Raw genomic sequence first — 20,886 nt, 5'->3', positions numbered from 1 at the left:
ACCCTGGACACAGCCGCAGAGTCACACCACACCTCAGCCAGCGTTTGTGGAGGGAGGTGGCAGGCCCTGTACCCCGGACACGGCCGCAGAGTCGCACCACACCTCAGCCAGCGCCTGTGGAGGGAGGTGGCAGAGGCCTTCAATGCCGTGGGCATAACAGCCAGGAGAGGCATCCAGTGCCACAAGAAGGTCAATGATCTAGTCAGGGCAGCCAGGGTGAGTACTCATAACAACCGGGAGCGTGAGTGAACCGGAGGGGGCCATCCGAAGTGCGCCCCCTCACCGTTCATGAAGAGAGGGCCCTGGACCTTACAGGCGGACCCGAGGACTGGGAGATTGCAGATGCAGAGGTCGGGGGGCACCACCAAGTGAGACCCCCCACTGCCTGCCCCCCTTCCCCCCATTCCCCATCCCCCTTTCCCCCTTTCCCATTCCCCCTTTCCCCATCCCCCCTTCCTCCATCTCCCATCCTCGTCTGCGTGTCTAACCATGCATGCTGCTATTGTGTATTGCAGGACCAAACGTCGACCCACCCGTCCCTGAGGATGCTGACCGCCCCCAGGGCATGCCAGGGCGCCCATGATACAGGGATAGACCCGGCCCGTCGGGCATACGACGCCCCCACCCAGTGCCAGGGCGCCCATGAGACAGGGATAGACCCGGCCCGTCGGGCATACGACGCCCCCACCCAGTGCCAAGGCGCCTGCGAGCCAGGGGTAGACCCGGAGCGCCAGGCATACGATGCCCCACCCAGTGCCAGGGCACCCACGAGCCAGGGATAGACCCGGAGCGCCAGGCTTACACCGCCCCCATCTAGTGCCAGTGCGCGACGCCAATGGGCCGCACTCAGCGACGAGGAGGGCAGCCACAGCAACAGGTCCCCATCCCAGTCGACCCAAGACACTGACACACATGGCACAAACACCCAGGAGACCCACATACAGGACACACCCACCCAGGACACACCCACCCAGGACACACCCACCCAGGACACACCCACCCAGGACACTGACACGCAGGACACCCACACACAGGGGACGGACGGTCGGGAAAAACCACTCCAGGGGACCCCGGACTTCGGGTCTGATGAGGACCTCAACATTACACCACTGCTACTCCTACACCCTCCACCATCGCAGGGACACTCACCTCGGTTGGGCACTTTAACGATGAGGCCTCTGGTACACTAACATAGCCATCTCGGTACAGCAGGTGGAGGTAGGAGCAGCCGAGGGGCCGGGCAGTCGGAGGGCAGCCCGGCGCAAGCAACGATCTGCCGCCCAGACGGGTCCCGTGTGGCTGGAGTTACCACACCCACCCATAGACCCGATGCAGTCATGGACCCAGAGACGATCGAAGTGGGTGACGGCCAGCTTGCGGCAGCTGCAGACACAGATGCAGGAGTCCACCCGCGTCCAGGAGCAGGGAGTGGTGCCGGTCATGCGTGCCACCCAGGCCGACACCACACTGGTGGCGTGCGCGGTGGAGGCAATGGGAGCGACGGAGTCAGACATGGGGGCAACAGTATGCAAGGCCTGGGGCATTCCGTGCAGGCAGCGTCTGAGCCCAGGACATGGCTGCCCTCTCACAGGAAGACAAGAGCCAGAGCCAGTAGCAGATCGCAAAAGCGTTCAATGACATGGCCCAGTCTCAGCAGGCCATGGGCCAGTCCCAGCAGCCCTTGGCCCAGTCTCAGCAGGCCGTGGCCCAGTCTCAGCAGATCGTGGGCCAGTCCCAGCAGGCCGTGGGCCAGTCCCAGCAGGCCGTAGGCCAGTCCCAGCAGGCCGTGGCCCAGTCCCAGAAGGCCGTGGCCCAGTCTCAGCAGGCCGTGGCCCAGTCTCAGCAGGCCGTGGCCCAGTCTCAGCAGGCCGTGGGCCAGTCCCAGCAGGTCGTGGGCTAGTCCCAGCAGGTCGTGGGCCAGTCCCAGCAGGCCATTTCCCAGTCTCAGCAGGCCATCACTGAGGGCATTGGCACCCGTTGCCCAGGTGCTGGTCAGCATCGTCCAGACACAGACATGAATGGCCAACTTCCTGAGCTCCATGGCTGCAAGCTTGCAGACCCTTGTGTAGTCACAGGGCAGGAATCACAGGAGTCCACCTCCAGTTCTGCTGTACCCGTCTGGGGAACCACCTAGACGTAGTCAAAGTAAGGCCAAAAAAATTAGACACTGAGTAAGTTGGCACGGGTGCAGGGCACAGACTGGTTATAGGGGCTAGTGCACGTGTATGAACTGTTTGTCATTAAAATAACTTTCACACCTACAGAAGCGGCCTCTGTGCTCTGTGCGGGGTGTGGTGTGAGGTGAGCGCCAGTGTGTGTGTGAGGGGTGATAGAACGTCGGCCTCAGGTGAGTGTGCCCCCCGCCTTCTCCCGGATTGCCCTCTCCATCCCCCCGGGCAGACGATGGGACCGTGCGCTGCAGTGTCACGGCCGCATGCAGGGACGGTACAGGTGGAGGGTGGTACTGTGGCTATGGGTCAGACATTGTCTAATGATGTAGAGCCCAGAGCTCATCGCAGAGCGGGTTGTCATCATCCTCCATTGCCTGCAATAGGCACGCTTCCACTGGTGACCGTGTGAGCCCTGCCCAGTGAGCCGCAGGTGCATGTGCAATGGAGGGGTGGTGTGCATGCGGGTGATGTGAGGGTGATTGGTGGTGGGTGGATGGGGGAGGGTGGTTGGTGGTGGGTGGGTGGGGTGAGGGTGGTTGGCTGGTGCCATACTGTGCTGTCTGTGCCCACACCCGCCGATTCCCCAACCCCCCCTAGTCTGTGAACACCCGGCTATCAACCCGTTCCGTGCCCGCTGGCCCAGCCGGTTACGGTGGGCAGCCTCCCATCCATGTTCAGCCCGTCTGTCCTGTACATTGCCCCCATCCTCCTCATCTGGGGAGGCCTGCCCTTCGTCGTGTTGCTCCTCCCCGCCCCCTCCTCTACCTCCAGCACATCGCCCCTCTGCTGAGCTATGTTGTGCAGGACGCAGCAGACCATAACGTTGCGGCTGACTCTATCCGAAGGGTACTGTATGGCCCCTCCATAGCGGTCCAGGCACCTGAAGCACACCTTCAGCAGCCCAAAGCACCTCTGGACCACACCCCTGGTCGCTGCATGCGCATTGTTGTAGCGGTTCTCCACGTCAGTCTGTGGCCTCCGTAGAGGCGTCATCAGCCACGACTGCAACAGGTAACCCTTGCCGCCCAGCAACCAGCCCCTCAGCCGGGGGTGGCATCCCTCGAACATTGCGGGGATGAACGATTGTGCCAATACGAACGAGTCATGTACACTGCCCGGGTACCAGGCGCAGACGTGCAGGATCCTCATGCGGTGGTCACAGACCACCTGAATTTTCATGAAGTAGGTCCCCTTCCATATCATGAACACAGCCCTGTTGTCAGCTGGTGGCCACACGGCGGCATGCATCCCATCGATTGCCCCCTGGACCATGGGCATTCTGGCCACGGCAGCGAATCCCGCTGCCTGGACATCCTGGCTGGCCTGTTCCCAGGGAACTGGATATAGCGGTCCACAATGGAATACAGGGCGTCCCGTCACTGCACCGGTGCACCGATGCCTGGGAGATGCCGGACTGGTCCCCACTCGGTGACTGGAATGACCCCGTCGCGTAGAAGTTCAGGGCCACCGTAACCTTCATGGCCTCCGGGAGAGGGTGTCCTCTCCCAGTACCACGCGATGCCAGGTGTGTCATCAGGTGGCAGATATGGGCGATGGTTTTCCGGCTCATCCTGAGTCACCTCCTGCTTGCCCAGTCCATGAGGTCCTGGCCAGGCAACCCCACCCCCTCCCCGGCACTCACCCTCTCCAGCGCCCCCCCCTCCCCAGCACTCACCTCCCCCGGCCCCCCCCCCCCTCCCCGGCACTCACCCTCCCCAGCACTCACCTTCCCCAGCCCCCCCCTCCCCGGCACTCACCCTCTCCAGCGCCCCCCCCTCCCCGACACTCACCCTCCCCAGCCCCCCCCTCCCCGGCACTCACCCTCCCCAGCACTCACCTTCCCCAGCCCCCCCCCCCCCCCCCCGGCACTCACCCTCCCCGGCACTCAACACCCCCGGCACTCACCCCCCCCAATCTCGGCACCGACCACGATCACCGTCACCCCACTCCACCGGCACTCGCGACCCCCCCCCCCCCCCCCCCACCTAAGGCCGTGCCATCTCTTATCCGGCAGCTGCCCCACGCCGACCCCTACCTCCACGCTGGCTGGCGTCAACCAGCACGACCGGTTGACACTGTTAAAAAGGTTGTTTGATTTACGCCGGCGTCGGTGGGACTTCGGCCCATCCGGCCCGGAGAATTGGAGCAGCCCCGGGGCCCATAGCGTCGCGCCTGCCCTTGTTCTTCTCCGAGGCGCGCGGCGCGATTCCCGTCGGCGCCAATTTTTGGCTGCCGGAGAATATCGCGGGTGGCGTCAGAGTGGCGGGGCGGGATTCAAGCCGTCCCCCCAGCGATTCTCTGACTTGGCGGGGGGGGGGGTTGAAGAATCCCGCCCAGAGTAACAATTACAGCTCTCCCTTTAAACCTTATTCTGCATGCCTTTACAAAAACAATGCCATTGATTTGCATTGTAATGATCGTGGCTGTTCAAACTAAGAAGGTGACTGAAAATATAAATGCAGCATAATTTTCAAATCCAGTCTTGTACCTCCTTATAGTTTAATTCAGTCACCACATTGTGCATGGTGAGTGAACCTGGTTACATATTCTTAGCCCATATAGAGTTCAGACTGCATACTGCTCAGCTTCTCCATACTGTTTCTGTTTCTGCACACATCAGATTATCTGCACATAAGACTCTTTGTTCTCCTGACCAATGATCCTCCGTATTCTTAGTTGCATGCAAATTATGTCTTTTGTGGGCTGGATTCTCCCGCCCTGCCTGCCGCAAGAACGCCACGGGCGAAGCGCGTAGAATGGGAACATCTATTGACCTCGGGCGGGATTCTCCGGTCGCCAGGTGAACGCGGCTGGAGAATGCCGTCCTATCCATTGCGCTATTTATTGGTGCCTTCTCCCATCCTACTCTCTCCATTGTTCGGAACGTCTTCATCTCCGGGTGGAACCAGTGGGAGGATGGATCGTCCTGGGGCGGGGGCTGTAGTGAGGTGCGCTGGGGGGAGGGTGGGTGGCGCCAGGGCAATCAGACGGGGGGTGGGGTTGGGGGGGGGGTTGTCGGGTGGTGGGCCGCGGGTGGGGATCCAGCTGGTGCCAGGTCTCGGAGGGAGACTATGTCCTGGCGCACGTCAGGGTACGCCACGTAGGCGTACTGTGGGTTCGCGTGCAGTAGTTGTACACTTTCTACCAACGGGTTCGCCTTGTGGATCCGTACATGTTTGCGGAGGAGGACAGGTCCAGGAACTGCCAGCCATGTTGGGAGCAAAACGCCAGAGGTAGACTTCCTGGGGAAGGCAAGGAGGCGTTCATGGGAGGTTTCATTTGTTGCAGTGCAGAGTAATGATCGGATGGAGTGGAGCGCGGAGGGGAGGACCTCCTGCCAGCGGGAGGCCGGGAGATTTTTAGACCGCAGGGCCAGCAAGACGGCCTTCCAGACCGTCCCATTCTCCCTCTCCATCTGCCCGTTTCCCCAGAGGTTGTAGCTGGTCGTACTGCTTGAGGCGATGCCCTTGCTGAGCAGGAACTGACGCAGCTCATCGCTCATAAAGGAGGATCCCCAGTCGCTGTGGACATAAGCGGGGAAACCGAACAGGGCGAAGATGCTGTTGAGTGCTTTAATGACCGTGACAGATGTCATATCGGGGCATGGGATGGTGAAGGGGAATCGGTGGGAGGACAGATCGTCCTGGGGTGGGGGCTGTAGTGAGGTGTGCTGGGGGAGCCAGGCATAAAGATGAGTGGTGATGGGCTGTGCGCCGCCAGGTAGCAGCCGGGGGAGAGGGTGGGGGGGGGAGGTGGCGGAGGTGCACGAGATCAGAAGAAAGTCCCTGGTGGTGACTTTCAGTGACTAGTTCACTTCCCAATACCCATCCTTCGATCAGAAACAGACAAAAGATAGGAGTTGGTGTTAATATTGTTAACATTTTCTAGTTATCTGGAGACTTTTGTCTTTGTGTTAATCATGAATGTGTTTGAAAAAAAATTGCTTCACAGATCATTTAGAAACAAGCGGCTGATCGTTCTTTGCACCAAAAAAAGCTAAATAGCTTATCGTGAGGCCAGAAGACCACAAGACATAGGAGCAGATGTAGTATGCGAAGGCGAGCTAGTACAGCTTTCCCATGTGATTGGTGGCAGAGAATGTAGAGCAGATGGGTGGCACAGTTGCACAGTGGTTAGCACTGTCGCTTCACAGCGCCAGGGTCCTTTCTTCGATTCCCGGCTTGCATCACTGTCTGTGCGGAGTCAGCACACTCCCCTTGTGTCTGCATGGGTTTCCTCCGGGTGCTCTGGTTTCCTCCCACAAGTCCCGAAAGACGTGCTGTTCGGTGAATTGGACATTCTGAATTCTCCCTCTGTGTACCTGAACAGCGCCGGAATGTGGTGGCTTGGGGATTTTCACAGTAACTTCATTGCAGTGTTAATGTAAGCCAACTTGTGACAATAAAGATTATTATTATTATTATAGAGAAGGGGGACAGAACATTCTATGTTGTGTGGAGAAATAGTAATAGGAAGATGTACACTCACGGAAAGACATCACACTCAAGTATTTCTAACATTGAACCCATGGTCTGGGGAGAATATGTGACCATCAATGTTCCTTGTCACCATTCTTCAGGTCAGGTGCAGTGTTGGCTTGGACACCATCCTGACATCTAAGTGGCACAAAATCTGTATGTTTTCTCTTAAATGGTCCACCTCCTGCACCTGAGAAGCAAGATGCTCTTGTCTGAGAAATGCTGATGTGCGAAATACACCCTAAATTAAACTGAGTAGAACAGTTTTCTTGAAGAAGAGCATTCACTCTTCAAATGGGTAAAATAAATTGCACCTTCCAACTGGGCAGGGTTCTCTTCGCTGCTTGAAATGTGTAATCAGACGACCAATAAATTTTAAATGAGGCCTGGTTGTCAAAATGATGCGGTCTTAAACTGATACACTGCAGTTGGTTTCATTGCTGCCTGTTCTTAAAATATGGCCTCTGGAATATGACTTTGCCTCTAATAAATTTTTAAATTATTATTGATACAATTACTTTCAAAAAGATCGTTCCAGCAAATGAACAAGCATTACTGGGGAAATGTTTTAAAATCTTGGAAGATGTGAAATAAAAACAATATCCAGAAACAAGTCAAAGCTTCAGCCATTTATTCATTTAGTGTGTGGGACGATACCAAATGACAGACAGCCTTAAATTAGTGAGTAGCAGGAACAATGGAGATAGAGTAGACTTTAAAGCCATGACAAAATCCTTCTTGTGCCAGGCCAGGTGAATACAGAATGTTCATACAGCAAGCACAAACGTTAGACTATTTAATTTTCCTCAGGGCAGGCCCTTGATGCCTTACATGCCAAAGTTGGGACTTCCTGCAAAGTGTACTCTTTGGGCATTATTGACAAAGACATGTGATGTTATTACTTTCTAACAGGGAATTTAACAACTCCATACATGCTAATAAAGAAAATGTTTTCGTGCATAATTTCATAAGTGTCCAAAAGCATTTGCAAGCAATGTATTAGTGTAATCACTATTCTAACATAGTCAAAAGCACATTCTCATATACCAGAACACCAATGGACTCTTGGCTAAATAGTCAAGTTATTGCAATAAATTTCTTCAAAGCTGCTCCTGCTCCTGCAGCAGATATTTGATTTTTGCATGCAATTCCCACACCAGAGACTTCAGCACAAGATTTATGCTCGCATAAAACTTTCCTTTTTTCTTCCAGTTTGCACCAGCAAGGTTAAGCTTTCTATGGAATAAACCTGATTTCCGTCAATAATATACCTTAGACTGCCTCTCAAAGTAGCATCCTCTATTTCAGTAATCTGATTATTTCTGCATTTCCTAATCCAACCATTTTGCAGCTTGGTTGAGTGAAATTACCAGTTAGGGATACGTTTATTTTCCAGATTTGTGCCCACTACGACATGAATTGAGATTACCCAAAATAATGCCATGTAGAAAACAAAAAACATCCACCCCAGTAATGAAGACTGCTCTTCACCCAGTCAAGGTGAAACAGTAAGAAAAGTCTCTAATCCACTGTACAATCCTGTTACTCATACACTCAACATGATAATCAAAAATTGGTAATAAAATGGGCTGATTTAATCTTGCACTGTCAATCAACTTCCCCTAATCTTAATAGTTTCTTCCCTCAATCACCGCTGTGCGAAACATGGTGGTAGAGCTCACAAAGCGGTTTAATAAGAGTCTGGAATTCCCCACTTCAAATCCATGTTCAAAATGATTCCACAAGTTGTTGTAAAAGGAGCTTGATAGTTACTTAAAAAGCAGAAATACTGAAGGATATGGCAAGTGCGCAGGGGAAGGGGATTAAACTAAGTAGCTGGTGGAGAAAAATGCTGACACAGACATGCAGGATAAAATTATCTGTTTCTGCGATGCAACACTGTGCTGAATCTTTGTGGTAAACCACTGAACATGCATTACATGTATTACTGCACACTGCCATTGTACTCCAGTTATTACGGTAAACCCCGGCCTGCTGGCTCCGCCCAGCAGGCTCTGTATAAAAGTGTACGCTCTCCTGCACAGGCACCATTCTTGGGTCCAGCTGCAGGAGGCTTTACATTAAGCACAATAAAGCCATAATAGTTCACCATTCGTCGTGTGGTCATTGATGGTACATCAATCTTGTAGCCTCCCCTGTGGTGAGTTTTGTGGCTGGAGCATTCAATCAGCAGAAGGATGGTGGGTAAAGACTTTGCCACCTTCCCAACTTGATTAAGTCCATGGTGGAAAGTGTAGCCACTGTAGCCACCTAAAATGGACACTGAACCAAACAAAATGGAGAATCGCTAAGACTGTAGGGAAAAACAGTTTAGCCAAGGCAAACAGCCTGCAAACACTCATTAGCATTTTGCAAGCAGCAAAACCAGTTTCTGGCCAGGTGGAAGATCTCCAACCAAAGGTGATAATGGCAGAACGTTCTACATACTAATGAGGCAGTCCAGATCTAGGCACACACAATGGCAACATTTGGGTTTGAATAAGATACTTTAAGTGGATGTCCAGACAGAGCGGCACCAGAAGTATCCACTATAGAAACCGCCCCCACCATCGAGAAAGACCCTCACATTGGAGGAATTCAAAAGATATCGATTGGAAGCGATCCAATCGATACCTGAAGGTAAAGCCCGCCCAGGAAGAGGGAAGGACATTGGGGACCCCACACATGGTCCTGTCTGTTGTTTCGTGCTCCGGCTTTGACCAAGACCTCCAACGTGTATCCTGACTCCAGCCGTTGAGCACCAGCCGCCGAACCGTAAGTGCCAATACGACGCTCGCTACGCGAACCAAGCCCGCTAGACCTCCAGTGACCAGCACGCTTTCTGAAGGTTGCAGACCAAGACCGGGACGAAGGCCTCGCTCCCTGACCTTGCCTGTTCCTGTGTAGTTAAGTATTCTGTTTGCTTAGTTTAGTCATAGCTTAGTCCCTTAGTGTGTGCATGCGTATTTATTATAATTGTATAATAAATATTGATCGTTTGGAACTTACTAATCGGTGTATCGTTTTATTACTTTGAACCTGACCTTGGAATATATGTGAGTTGTCTATACGGCAACTGGCGACTCCTGAGCTGAAAAATACATAGACAGAGCCTAGTGGTGTTAAGCACACGGCCTTTAACACAGGCAAGTTAATACACCCCAATAAACGCGTTTTACACCCATAGCAAAACGTGCAACATTTAGTGGCGACATCCTGACGGGACACGGTTACAAGTGGTACCCCCACTCCGTCGAGGACCCTGAAATTTGAATTGGAAATCTGGTAAAGAAAAAGGAAAGAAATCACAAATATTCAAGGTGTTCAAAGGAATAAGCGTAATTCGGAAGTGTGTTTAGTGCATGCGTACTAACAGGGTTGTAAGGAAAACCTGAAAGCATTTTTGTTGCAACAAACTTTCGGTAGTTTTGTGAACGGAACATAGCGTAAGCCTTACCCGTTTCGTGAGACATAACCTCAACACCCCCCTGTTTCTAAATTTAAAAGTGAGTCAGAGAAAATGGCCATGCAGGCAATGGAACGCCTCATGAACCCAGAACGGTTTGTGGTCGCAGCGACCAGCAGCAGTTGCCGAGTAGGTCAGTGTCCCATGTGGGAGCTGGAACTCCGCAAGTATCTGCAAGGAAAGGGATGGCCCCTTTGGAAAGAGTTTTGTTTGAATGAGGAGACAGGTCCCGGAAGTATAGGACATACTTGGTGGGAGAACCTCTCTCAAATTCACAAGAAAAACATAAGTAAAGCGCGAAAGCCGATGGCGATTGTGTCCTGTTTGGCACAATTGCGAGGCACAGAGGAGGTCGTTCAGACGCTCCGGGCAGAATTAGAAGAAAGAAATAGAATGAGTAAAGTGGATGTCAGGGACATCGAAAAGGAAAATATGGATCTAAGAGGGAAGTTGGCAGAGAAAGGTAGAGAGGTGGATGATGCCAAGAGGGCACATCAGTCTTGTCTAGCCCATCTCAGCAGTTCCCAGACCCAGTACGAAAAGGCCTATCAGGACGTGCAACGTGCCGTCCTGATAAGAGAAGAATCAGAGAAGCAGGTAGAGGCTTTGCAGAGGCAATGCTCTGACCTTAAAGCAGCTTTGAGAGCACTCCATGCTGCAACCACAGAACAAAGGCAAAGTACAGTAGACCACGCGAAATGCAGGAAGCAGATTGCAGAGCTGCAATCGCTGCTTTCGGTGCAAAATGGGTTTCAAAGCACCTTTGGAACCCAGTTAGATGAGGAGAATGCCCCAGACTGGAAAGAGTTAAGTGAGACAGCGCAGCGTTATGTTCAGGGAACATGTGCGCCAGCAGCGCAGCAGAAAAGGCAAGCACCCCAACCCCCCACAGATCAGCTCCTTACCATTCCAATGAATCCAGTCACCACCCAGAGAAAAGCGACCATAGAAGGCGCACCCGATATAACTTACACCACCCCCTTAACTGTAACCCAACTCAGGGACGCGTGTGAGAAGATCACTCCGTTTCTCCCCACCGCAGACCCCCACCAGTTTTTCGCTAAGGTAAAGCAACAGGCTACCATGTACGGCCTGGACGAGAGAGAGCAGGTCAAACTCACAGTTCTGAGTTTGGACCAATCGGTTGTAGCAGCCCTCCCCGACCCACAGAACGTTGGCGGAGACACCCTAGAGGAAATGCACACCTCCATTTTAGATGCCATAGGGTATAATCGAGGTGACCCCGTAGAAGGACTTAACAAGTGCCGGCAGAAGAAATCCGAGCACCCCACAGCATTCGCCGGAAGGCTGTGGATCCATTTTAACGCAGTATTTGGCGATTTAAATAGAGCCCATTTGAACCGTGAAAATATGGTTAAATGGATGCGCACCATAATTTCACATGCAACAGAAGCAGGACAGAGCGCTTGCAACAGCTATGACCCCTCAGAGGAGGCCCATAATGAGAAGTGGGTCCTGAAAAGATTGTCCCGCGCTTGGGAGCAATCAGTTCAGGGCAGAGGTAAAGTTCAATCCCCAGAAGAAGCTCAGGCTGCAGCAGACATACAGGCAGTGAGAGAGCACCAAAAACCCGCATGGGTGAATGAAGGAAAGAGCAGCCCTCCACAGAAGTCGCAGGAATGCTACAACTGTGGCCAGTTAGGACATTGGGCTAAGGAATGTAATGGACCCCAGAGATCACAGAGAGGCCAGCAGACAGGCACTCTGAATAGGAATAAAACAAAACCGATCCATAGTATAGGGATCCAGTCAGGACAGACCAATGTGGACGGAACGGACTGACGGTGTTCGGGCTCCCCCACTTGGGTCTGTGACACACTATGGGATCCATCAGGAAGACCGGTAGTCATGGCAAAGTTAAGAGGGAAGCCCATAGAGTTACTTTGGGACACAGGAGGCTCCCGCACCACAATTAACTCCACCACCACGGCACACACAGACACGTGGCCGACCACCTCCACCATCACACTTAGCGGGTTCACCGGACACTCGCAGCAGGGACACATTACAGCACCCGTAGCAATCCAGCTAGGGAACATTTCCACCAAACACCCCGTTGTTCTAGTAAATCTTCCCCGGACAGCAGAACACATCCTAGGGATAGATTTTATGAACGCCCATAGCCTGTCGTTCGACCCAGTGAACCAGTGTGTCTGGCGAATGGCAAGATCGGACAGAGCACCCGCTACTCTCACAGTAGGAGAGTACGCTAACAGGATTAGTGCAGTAGGAGAATACTCATTTGACTTGACTACACTAAACACGGAGAGACAAGTCAAGGCAATATTAAATAAACACAGGACAGCATTTGCCAGTCACCGGCATGACTGCGGCAGAATGGCTGGACAAATTCACGTTACCGGACCTGACCCCAGACTACAAAAACAATATAGATTTCCCCTAGAAGCAGAGGTAGAAATAGAGAAAGTGATAGGTAGCTTATTGGAGCAAGGTGTGCTTAGAACAGTAGCCTCGACCAATAATGCCCCTATTTGGCCAGTGAGAAAGCCCGACGGATCATGGCGTCTGACCATTGATTATCGGGAACTCAATAAAGTAACCCCAGCAGTAGCCCCCACGGTAGCAACAAGTCCCGAGACCATGCTCAAGCAGGGACTCAACTCCAAGTTTTTCACGGTTTTGGACATTAGCAATGGCTTCTGGTCAATCCCATTGGCAAAGGCGTGCCAGTACAAATTTGCCTTCACTTTTAAAACACAACAGTATACGTGGACATGCCTTCCACAAGGATTCCACAATTCCCCCTCCATTTTCCACCGACAGCTGGCGAATGGCTTAGAAAAATTTTCCCGCCCCGAATGTCTGGTACAATACGTAGACGACCTACTACTGCAGACAGACACAAAGGCAGAGCACATTACGCTTCTGGCCGAACTCCTGGAACTTTTAACCGAGATTGGATGTAAAGTTAACCCAAGAAAGGCCCAGATTTTGGAAAGTAAAGTGATGTATTTGGGAACAGTCATCACACACGGCAAACACGAGATCGAATTCAAAAGAATTGATTCGATTGTCAAATTGCCCCTTCCCCAGAATGTTTCAGCCCTCCGGTCGTTCTTAGGACTGGTTGGTTATTGTCGGAACCACATCGACGGATTCGCGACAAAAGCCGCCCCACTCTCAGACCTCCTTAAGAAAGGAGCCCCCTGGGAATGGCTTCCGCAGCATACAGAGGCTGTGGAAGAGTTAAAGAAAGCCCTTAGCGCAGCACCCGCGCTACAAGTCCCAGATCAACTTTCCCCCTATGCAATAGAGGTAGCGAGCACAGATCTGACCCTCTCGGCCGTGTTACTTCAGGAACGGCACGAGCAGCTAAGACCAGTGGCTTATGCCTCCCGACTGTTAGACCCAGTTGAACAAGGATTTTCAGCCTGCGAGAGGCACCTCCTTGCTGTCTTCTGGGCAGTGCAGTATTTTTCTTACATTACCGGACTCAACCCCACCACCATTCTGACCGAGCACACCCCCACACAGTTACTCCTAGACGGTCGACTGAAGGACGGTTCAGTTAGCCAGATTAGGGCAGCTAGGTGGACACTACTCTTACAAGGACGGGACATTACAGTAAAACGGACCCGCACACACACATTTTTAGCCGACAACCTCCAATACCCAGGACAGCCCCATGAATGTGAAATTGTAGCCCCCTTACATAACACAGGACCCTTTATAGCAAAGACACCCCCCAGGAAGATAGGGAACCCAAAACAAAGCCCCTAACCCACAGACACGTGTGGACCACTGAGGATTTACGTAGACGGTTCATCCACAGTTTTAGAAGGTGAGTGTATCACAGGATGCGGCATCTATGTAGAGGACGCGCAGGGGCGCGCTCTCGAAGAGATAGCTTTAAAATTACCGGGACACTTAGGCGCGCAGGCAGCAGAGCTCGCGGCCATAGCTTATATAGTGGACCACCCCGATTCTTTCCCCAGCCCAGCGGACATATATTCGGACAGTTTATATGTCTGTAATAGTTTAACAGATTTTCTGCCCCTGTGGAGGACACGAGGTTTTGTCTCCGCAGATGGGAAACCCCTTCCCTCAGCCCCTTTACTCCAACACATTTTAGAGAAAGCGAAGAACAGGACCTTCGGCATTATCAAAGTAAGAAGCCACCATAGGTCATCCCCCCCTGGGAATGTAAAAGCCGACGCACTGGCTAAGGCAGGTTCCAGGCGAGGACACTTATGGACACCCCCAGCTAGCGCACCAGCTAGCGCCCCTGTGAGCGCAGTCCAAGTCTCACAGACCAGTATTAAAGATTTAGTACAGGCACAGAAGCAAGATGAGGATCTCAGGGAGATTTTCAAAGGCAACTTTGTGCCACAGTATGACAAGTTCAGACACGCACTGACCACACATGAGGGTGTGATCATAAAGGATCAGCTTTATGTGGTCCCGCAGCAGGACAGGAATGAAATGATTGCTTTGTTCCATGATGGACACGGGCACCAAGGGACCGACGCAACCACGAGGCACCTCAGGCAGCTCTGTTGGTGGCCTAACCTAAGGACAGATGTACGTCACTACATCGAGAATTGCCTTATTTGCGCCCAGAATAACCCGGAGAGGTATTCTAAAAAGGCACAACTTCGGCATACTCGACCAGTTAATGGCCCCTGGACAAACCTCCAGATCGACTTTATAGGCCCATTGCCCCCTTGTAGGAATGGCTATAAATACGTTCTGGTGGTCATCGATACCTTTACCAAATGGGTAGAGGCATTCCCCTCTAGAACAAATACAGCTAAGACAGCTGCAAAGGTCCTGACCCACCACATCTTCACGAGATGGGGTTTACCCCGTAGTATTGATTCGGACCAGGGATCTCACTTCACAGGATGGGTCATGAAGAACGTCCTGACAATATTTGGAATAAAACAAAATTTTCATATTGCGTATCACCCACAGTCCAGCGGGATTGTAGAGCGCATGAATCGGACCCTAAAATCCACGCTTAGAAAAATGGTTCAGGAGAACAACTCCACATGGGATTCAGTGCTCCCATTTGCACTCATGTTCATCAGAAATACAGTTTCCACTTCCACAGGATACACACCACACACACTCATGACCGGACGCCCTATGAAAGGTACAGAATTCCTTTTAGGACTGGACATGACTAGCCCCGAAGTGACGGCCCTCACACACGAAAAGACGGTTAAAGACCTGGTTGAGACTGTGAGGTCTGCACAGATTGCAGCCGCAGTTCAGCTAGGGAAACGCCGTAAACAACGCACAGCTTGTTTTAACAAGACCGTTCACCCCACAGAATTCCAGGTTGGGCAACAGGTAATGCTATCTGTATACAACCCCAGCAGTTTTTTGGCACCAAAATATTCCGGACCATACTCAATTTCGGATAAAATTAGCCCCTCAGTTTATAGGATAAAATACCCTAATGGTAAGACCGCGTGGTTCCATATCAACCAGTTAAAGGCATATGGAACACAGGCCAACCATGCACACCATGTCCTGCTAGACGCAGCAGAACACCTCACCCCACCCACTAGAGACACGTTTCCACCATCCCCCTCACAGACCAGTTCTTCATCGGACTCGCCCACGACTCCGCCCACTGACCATGACAGACCACGCCCCGAAACGCCCACAAGCTGCCGCAGCAGAGACAGCGATGCAGACACTGACTCTGAGGACAGCCACAGCACACCACACTACAGCCCACATAGCAGCGACTATGACCCCGACTACAGTGACCCCATGGAAGTCACTTACATTAAAAACCCAGACCCACCACCCGACCCCGACGACCCCGACAATACCCATTCACTTTTGGACCCAACACTCTGGCACAGGGACAATTCGTACCGACTTGTCCGCAACGATGAAAGTGACCCCGGTCACACAATTCAAAAATATCATGCCTGATCCACACAAGGCTGTGGGATCCGGGAGAGCAGGACGACACGGTGTCTGAATCCCGATACGGCAACCCCTTTGTGACCCTATTCACAGAGACAGAGGAAAAGTGAGGTGTCCAGATGATGTAAAATAGGAACCGCTTGAGGGAAGCGATGTCCTTTCTGATGGAACCTGCACGCATGTTTGTTTGTCAGTTTATGTTTGTTTGTTAATATGTTAAGAGTTTGGAGGCTGGACACCTTCTTTTCAGCTGAAAAGATTGTGACCACCTCACACACCCGTTAGCTTGTCCGCAAATACCTTTGAGAACTTCGGTTCGCAACCCAACCGTTTGATTGGAGATCTTTTCAGTTGTAAGGATTGCGACCACCTCGCAAGCACGTTAGCTTGTCTGCCGAAACTTCTGAGAACTTCAGTTGTATCCTCTGGTGAACCGACACGGTTCACGACTTGTTCCCTGTTTTCAGATGAAGGAGCATCTTGGCTCCTCCATTGTTTTTAGGTGCCCCTCTATTCGGCGAATAGAGGCTGCAAATCCATGGTAAACACATTCTTGCCCGTTTAATCCAGGTTACTCAGGCAGTGGACAAACGGCACTGAGGACCCGCCCTGTCTGAGAACCCACTTTGGTCTGCCAAGCTCGGGTATGGCACAGCACGCCCTACCCGGGGATCCCATTCAAATCGTACCCGTAGCGGCCCATACGCAACCCATTCGACCTTTCATTTCCAATTTGTTTTCATTTTTCGTTAGGCAGCCCTTAGGCCGCCATCCCACATGCTATTTACATCCAGGAACATTCGGATGGTAAATGAGCAAAGCCTGCGAGACGGCTCGCAGGAGGAGAGTTGTTAGGTGTATTGTGTTCATTAAATTCACTTTTGAAAAAAAAAATGAGGGGAGTCACAGGGTGTGACTTGGCCAGTCATTTTTAATGGGTCAATTGGAATTGAAAGACAGATACACTAACAAGTACGGATATTAAGCTGTATTGACAGATACTGTGCTTGATCCCATAGCTTCCGAAGGACGAAACAGGGACCACAGCAAGGATCGGCCATACAGGAGGAAGAAAGAAGGAAAACGAAGAGAAGATGATGGAAGCCCACTTATTGCTTTTAAATGTTATATTTGTATGTGTGGAAGCAAGACACGTTTCCCCCACAACCCCCACCGTAAATGTTTCACTTACAGCAACTCCCCCGTGCTCAGCTCTGATCAGTGAGGTTCAGACCTGGTGCACAAAATTTATGACATGGTACTCCATGTCATACGTGATTGAATCACTGCTAGTGATTGCGATCCTCGTCATACTTGTACAGACCCTCAGGTTGAGGAAGTGGAAGAGGAGAGCCTCCCGTTCCTGCCCCTCAACCGTCTATGGAGTTCGATCTCCTATTTTCCGGTTTCATCAATCCCCTTTGCCCCATGATGAATAAAGCACTGTGTAATGAATAAAAAAATGTACCCATGTATTATATTGTCCTGAACTCGACTGCCGAGTCAGGAAATGTTATGTGATGTGGTATGAATGGATGAGGTTTAGTCTGTAATGAAATGTTTAAGTTAAGTTAAGAATAATTGTGATAGGTAGAGGTTCCCGTTTGTGGTAATGCATGTCCCCTTTGACATAGCGCCAAGTAGAGATGTCAGTTAAAAATTTTTCTTCCCATAGTTTAAGGACAGAGTAGACGCTCAGGAGCTTGCCGAGGTCAGGGAACACAAAGAAGGCAACCCAGATGCACTCAAGGCAACGTACACAGGTGATCCTTCACAATATTTTGATTGTGAGGATCACAAGGAGGGAATGTAGCCACTGTAGCCACCTAAAATGGACACTGAACCAAACAAAATGGAGAATCGCTAAGACTGTAGGGAAAAACAGTTTAGCCAAGGCAAACAGCCTGCAAACACTCATTAGCATTTTGCAAGCAGCAAAACCAGTTTCTGGCCAGGTGGAAGATCTCCAACCAAAGGTGATAATGGCAGAACGTTCTACATACTAATGAGGCAGTCCAGATCTAGGCACACACAATGGCAACATTTGGGTTTGAATAAGATACTTTAAGTGGATGTCCAGACAGAGCGGCACCAGAAGTATCCACTATAGAAACCGCCCCCACCATCGAGAAAGACCCTCACATTGGAGGAATTCAAAAGATATCGATTGGAAGCGATCCAATCGATACCTGAAGGTAAAGCCCGCCCAGGAAGAGGGAAGGACATTGGGGACCCCTGTAAAAATAGACCCCACACATGGTCCTGTCTGTTGTTTCGTGCTCCGGCTTTGACCAAGACCTCCAACGTGTATCCTGACTCCAGCCGTTGAGCACCAGCCGCCGAACCGTAAGTGCCAATACGACGCTCGCTACGCGAACCAAGCCCGCTAGACCCCCAGTGACCAGCACGCTTTCTGAAGGTTGCAGACCAAGACCGGGATGAAGGCCTCGCTCCCTGACCTTGCCTGTTCCTGTGTAGTTAAGTATTCTGTTTGCTTAGTTTAGTCATAGCTTAGTCCCTTAGTGTGTGCATGCGTATTTATTATAATTGTATAATAAATATTGATCGTTTGGAACTTACTAATCGGTGTATCGTTTTATTACTTTGAACCTGACCTTGGAATATATGTGAGTTGTCTATACGGCAACTGGCGACTCCTGAGCTGAAAAATACATAGACAGAGCCTAGTGGTGTTAAGCACACGGCCTTTAACACAGGCAAGTTAATACACCCCAATAAACGCGTTTTACACCCATAGCAAAACGTGCAACAAAAGACTCATGGACAGCATTCCTTCCATGCTGTCAAGTTTTGCTTTTAAGTGGGCAACTTGATCAAGTGCTATCACCGCTGGTGGTATTAACCCAGGGGGGCTGGTATGGGATTTGCCGTGTGGGGAGTATAACAAGGAAACCTTGATGTGATTGTTTGCAGGCTCCCAGCAGGGTGTCCCTTGTTCAAAAGCACACTGTGGCTGTTGTCATGTGAGGGTACCTTTAAGAAATGGGTGTTTATAAATGGGTGTGTTTATAAATATCTGCAGTGAGAGTATCTTTAAGAAATGGGTGTTTATTACTGCAGTGATGTCAGAGAATGGGTGGAGCTGGCTGTCTGTCAGCTTTTTACTTTCACTTTAGTTTTTTTGCTGCAGGGTGGGTTTGGTTTCATTTTAGTTTTGGAGAAGCTGCAATCACAGCAGGATGTGTGTGAATTTCTGCAAGCTTATGAGTTTCCATGTGCTGATTTCAACGTGGTAACTGTTCTCAGTAGTGAAGTTAAGCCTGAGTCTTTCTGTAAAAAGGTGTTTTTAAGTCTTATGGATGTTAAAAGGAAAGCTTAAAGGATTACATAGTGTTGTAGACTTTGGGGGTTGTATTTGAATTAATGGTTGCTAAGATGTTCACTGATTGTTTTAAAAAGGTTAACTTGAGTTCATAGAATAAACATTGTTTTGCTTTAAAAAATACTTTTCCATTTCTGCTGTACCACACCTGTAGAGTGGGCCGTGTGCTCCCCATATCACAATCTATTAAAAGTTGTGGGTCAGGTGAACTCCATGATACAATTTAGGGTTCTCTAAACCCTGGCCCATAACACTGATCAAGGATGACTGACTCTGCCCTACTCCTGATGCTGACCCCACCTCCCCTTCTCGCCATCACTCACCTGCGCCTTGCTCCCTCTTCAATCCAAGGCCTCAGATGGATGTAGGATCAGCAGCAGCCACCGCCACCTTGATGGTGCTGCAGAGTACAGAGGAGCTATCGGCCTCTGGCAATTATCATGGGTGAGACTTCTTCCCCCAGGATCCCTGATCTCGGGGGAAAGGCTGCAACTAGCCTGTCATGTGCCTGAACTCGCCACTGCCTCAGGATTCAGCCTATTATACGATTTCACAGTTTGCCTTTAAATTTAACCAGTTTAAGCACATGCAATGTCACTTTGTGAAATGATGTTATCAATTCATTAATAATCATCCAATTAACCTAATTTTGTTTCACGGCACTTTAGAATGGATCCATCAACCTAATATCAGGGTGCATTGAAAAGCTGGGATATTGATTCTGTTAGTAGCACTGACAGATTTTTATATAACATGTCCAAACATAGAGAGAAAAGTGACAAGCTTTTAAAATTTCATAAACTGCCCGTTGCAAATCCAGCAAGTCATTTGCTGATCCGTTGGACAATAATATCCAAAGCTTTGGGACAACATGAGCCATCATTACTCTGACCAACTCTGGTCTATCAAATTAAAGTTCACCAAGGTTCTGCCATCACATCACTTCACATCACATAGGGGCTGGTTTAGCACACTGGGCTAAATCGCTGGCTTTGAAAGCAGACCCAGGCAGGCCAGCAGCAATTCCCGTACCAGCCTCCCCAAACAGGCGCCGGAATTTGGCGACTAGGGGCTTTTCACAGTAACTTCATTTGAAGCCTACTTGTGATAATAAGCGATTTTCATTTCATTTGAAAAGACTTGACATCCTGACTACAGCTATTTTTAATTTAGGGGACATTGTGGTATTGAATGTTTAAATAAAGCAAAGTGAAGTCGCTTTAGTCCCAGATGACCATAGGCTGCTTTTCCCTTTGAGGGGTTGAGCTGACTTGTGGTGATTTAGCCTGAGGATCACCACACCTCAAGTGAGGGGCAAGGTGGTGAATGTGGGGTCTTCATGAATAACCTCAGCTGGTACAGAATGTGGGTTGAATGTTCTAAATGCTATTGAATAACAGACTGATAATACAGGTTGCAGAGGTTTGATACTGGAAAAGCACTGACTTTATCCATATGGTGCCTGTATCTACTTTTTTAAATAGACTTTTCATAATCAGC

At 50.6% G+C, this 20,886-nt stretch overlaps 1 protein-coding gene across 1 annotated transcript in view; it reads right to left on the bottom strand.

The window, feature by feature from the left end:
• The window catches only part of dgkb (diacylglycerol kinase, beta), a 1,237,676-nt gene that overhangs the window by 1,008,883 nt on the left and 207,907 nt on the right, over positions 1-20,886 (bottom strand).

Source organism: Scyliorhinus canicula, chromosome 5 (assembly GCF_902713615.1).
Source record: "Scyliorhinus canicula chromosome 5, sScyCan1.1, whole genome shotgun sequence".
NCBI lineage: Eukaryota > Metazoa > Chordata > Chondrichthyes > Carcharhiniformes > Scyliorhinidae > Scyliorhinus > Scyliorhinus canicula.
This window is presented reverse-complemented; position numbering and strand designations above follow the sequence as displayed.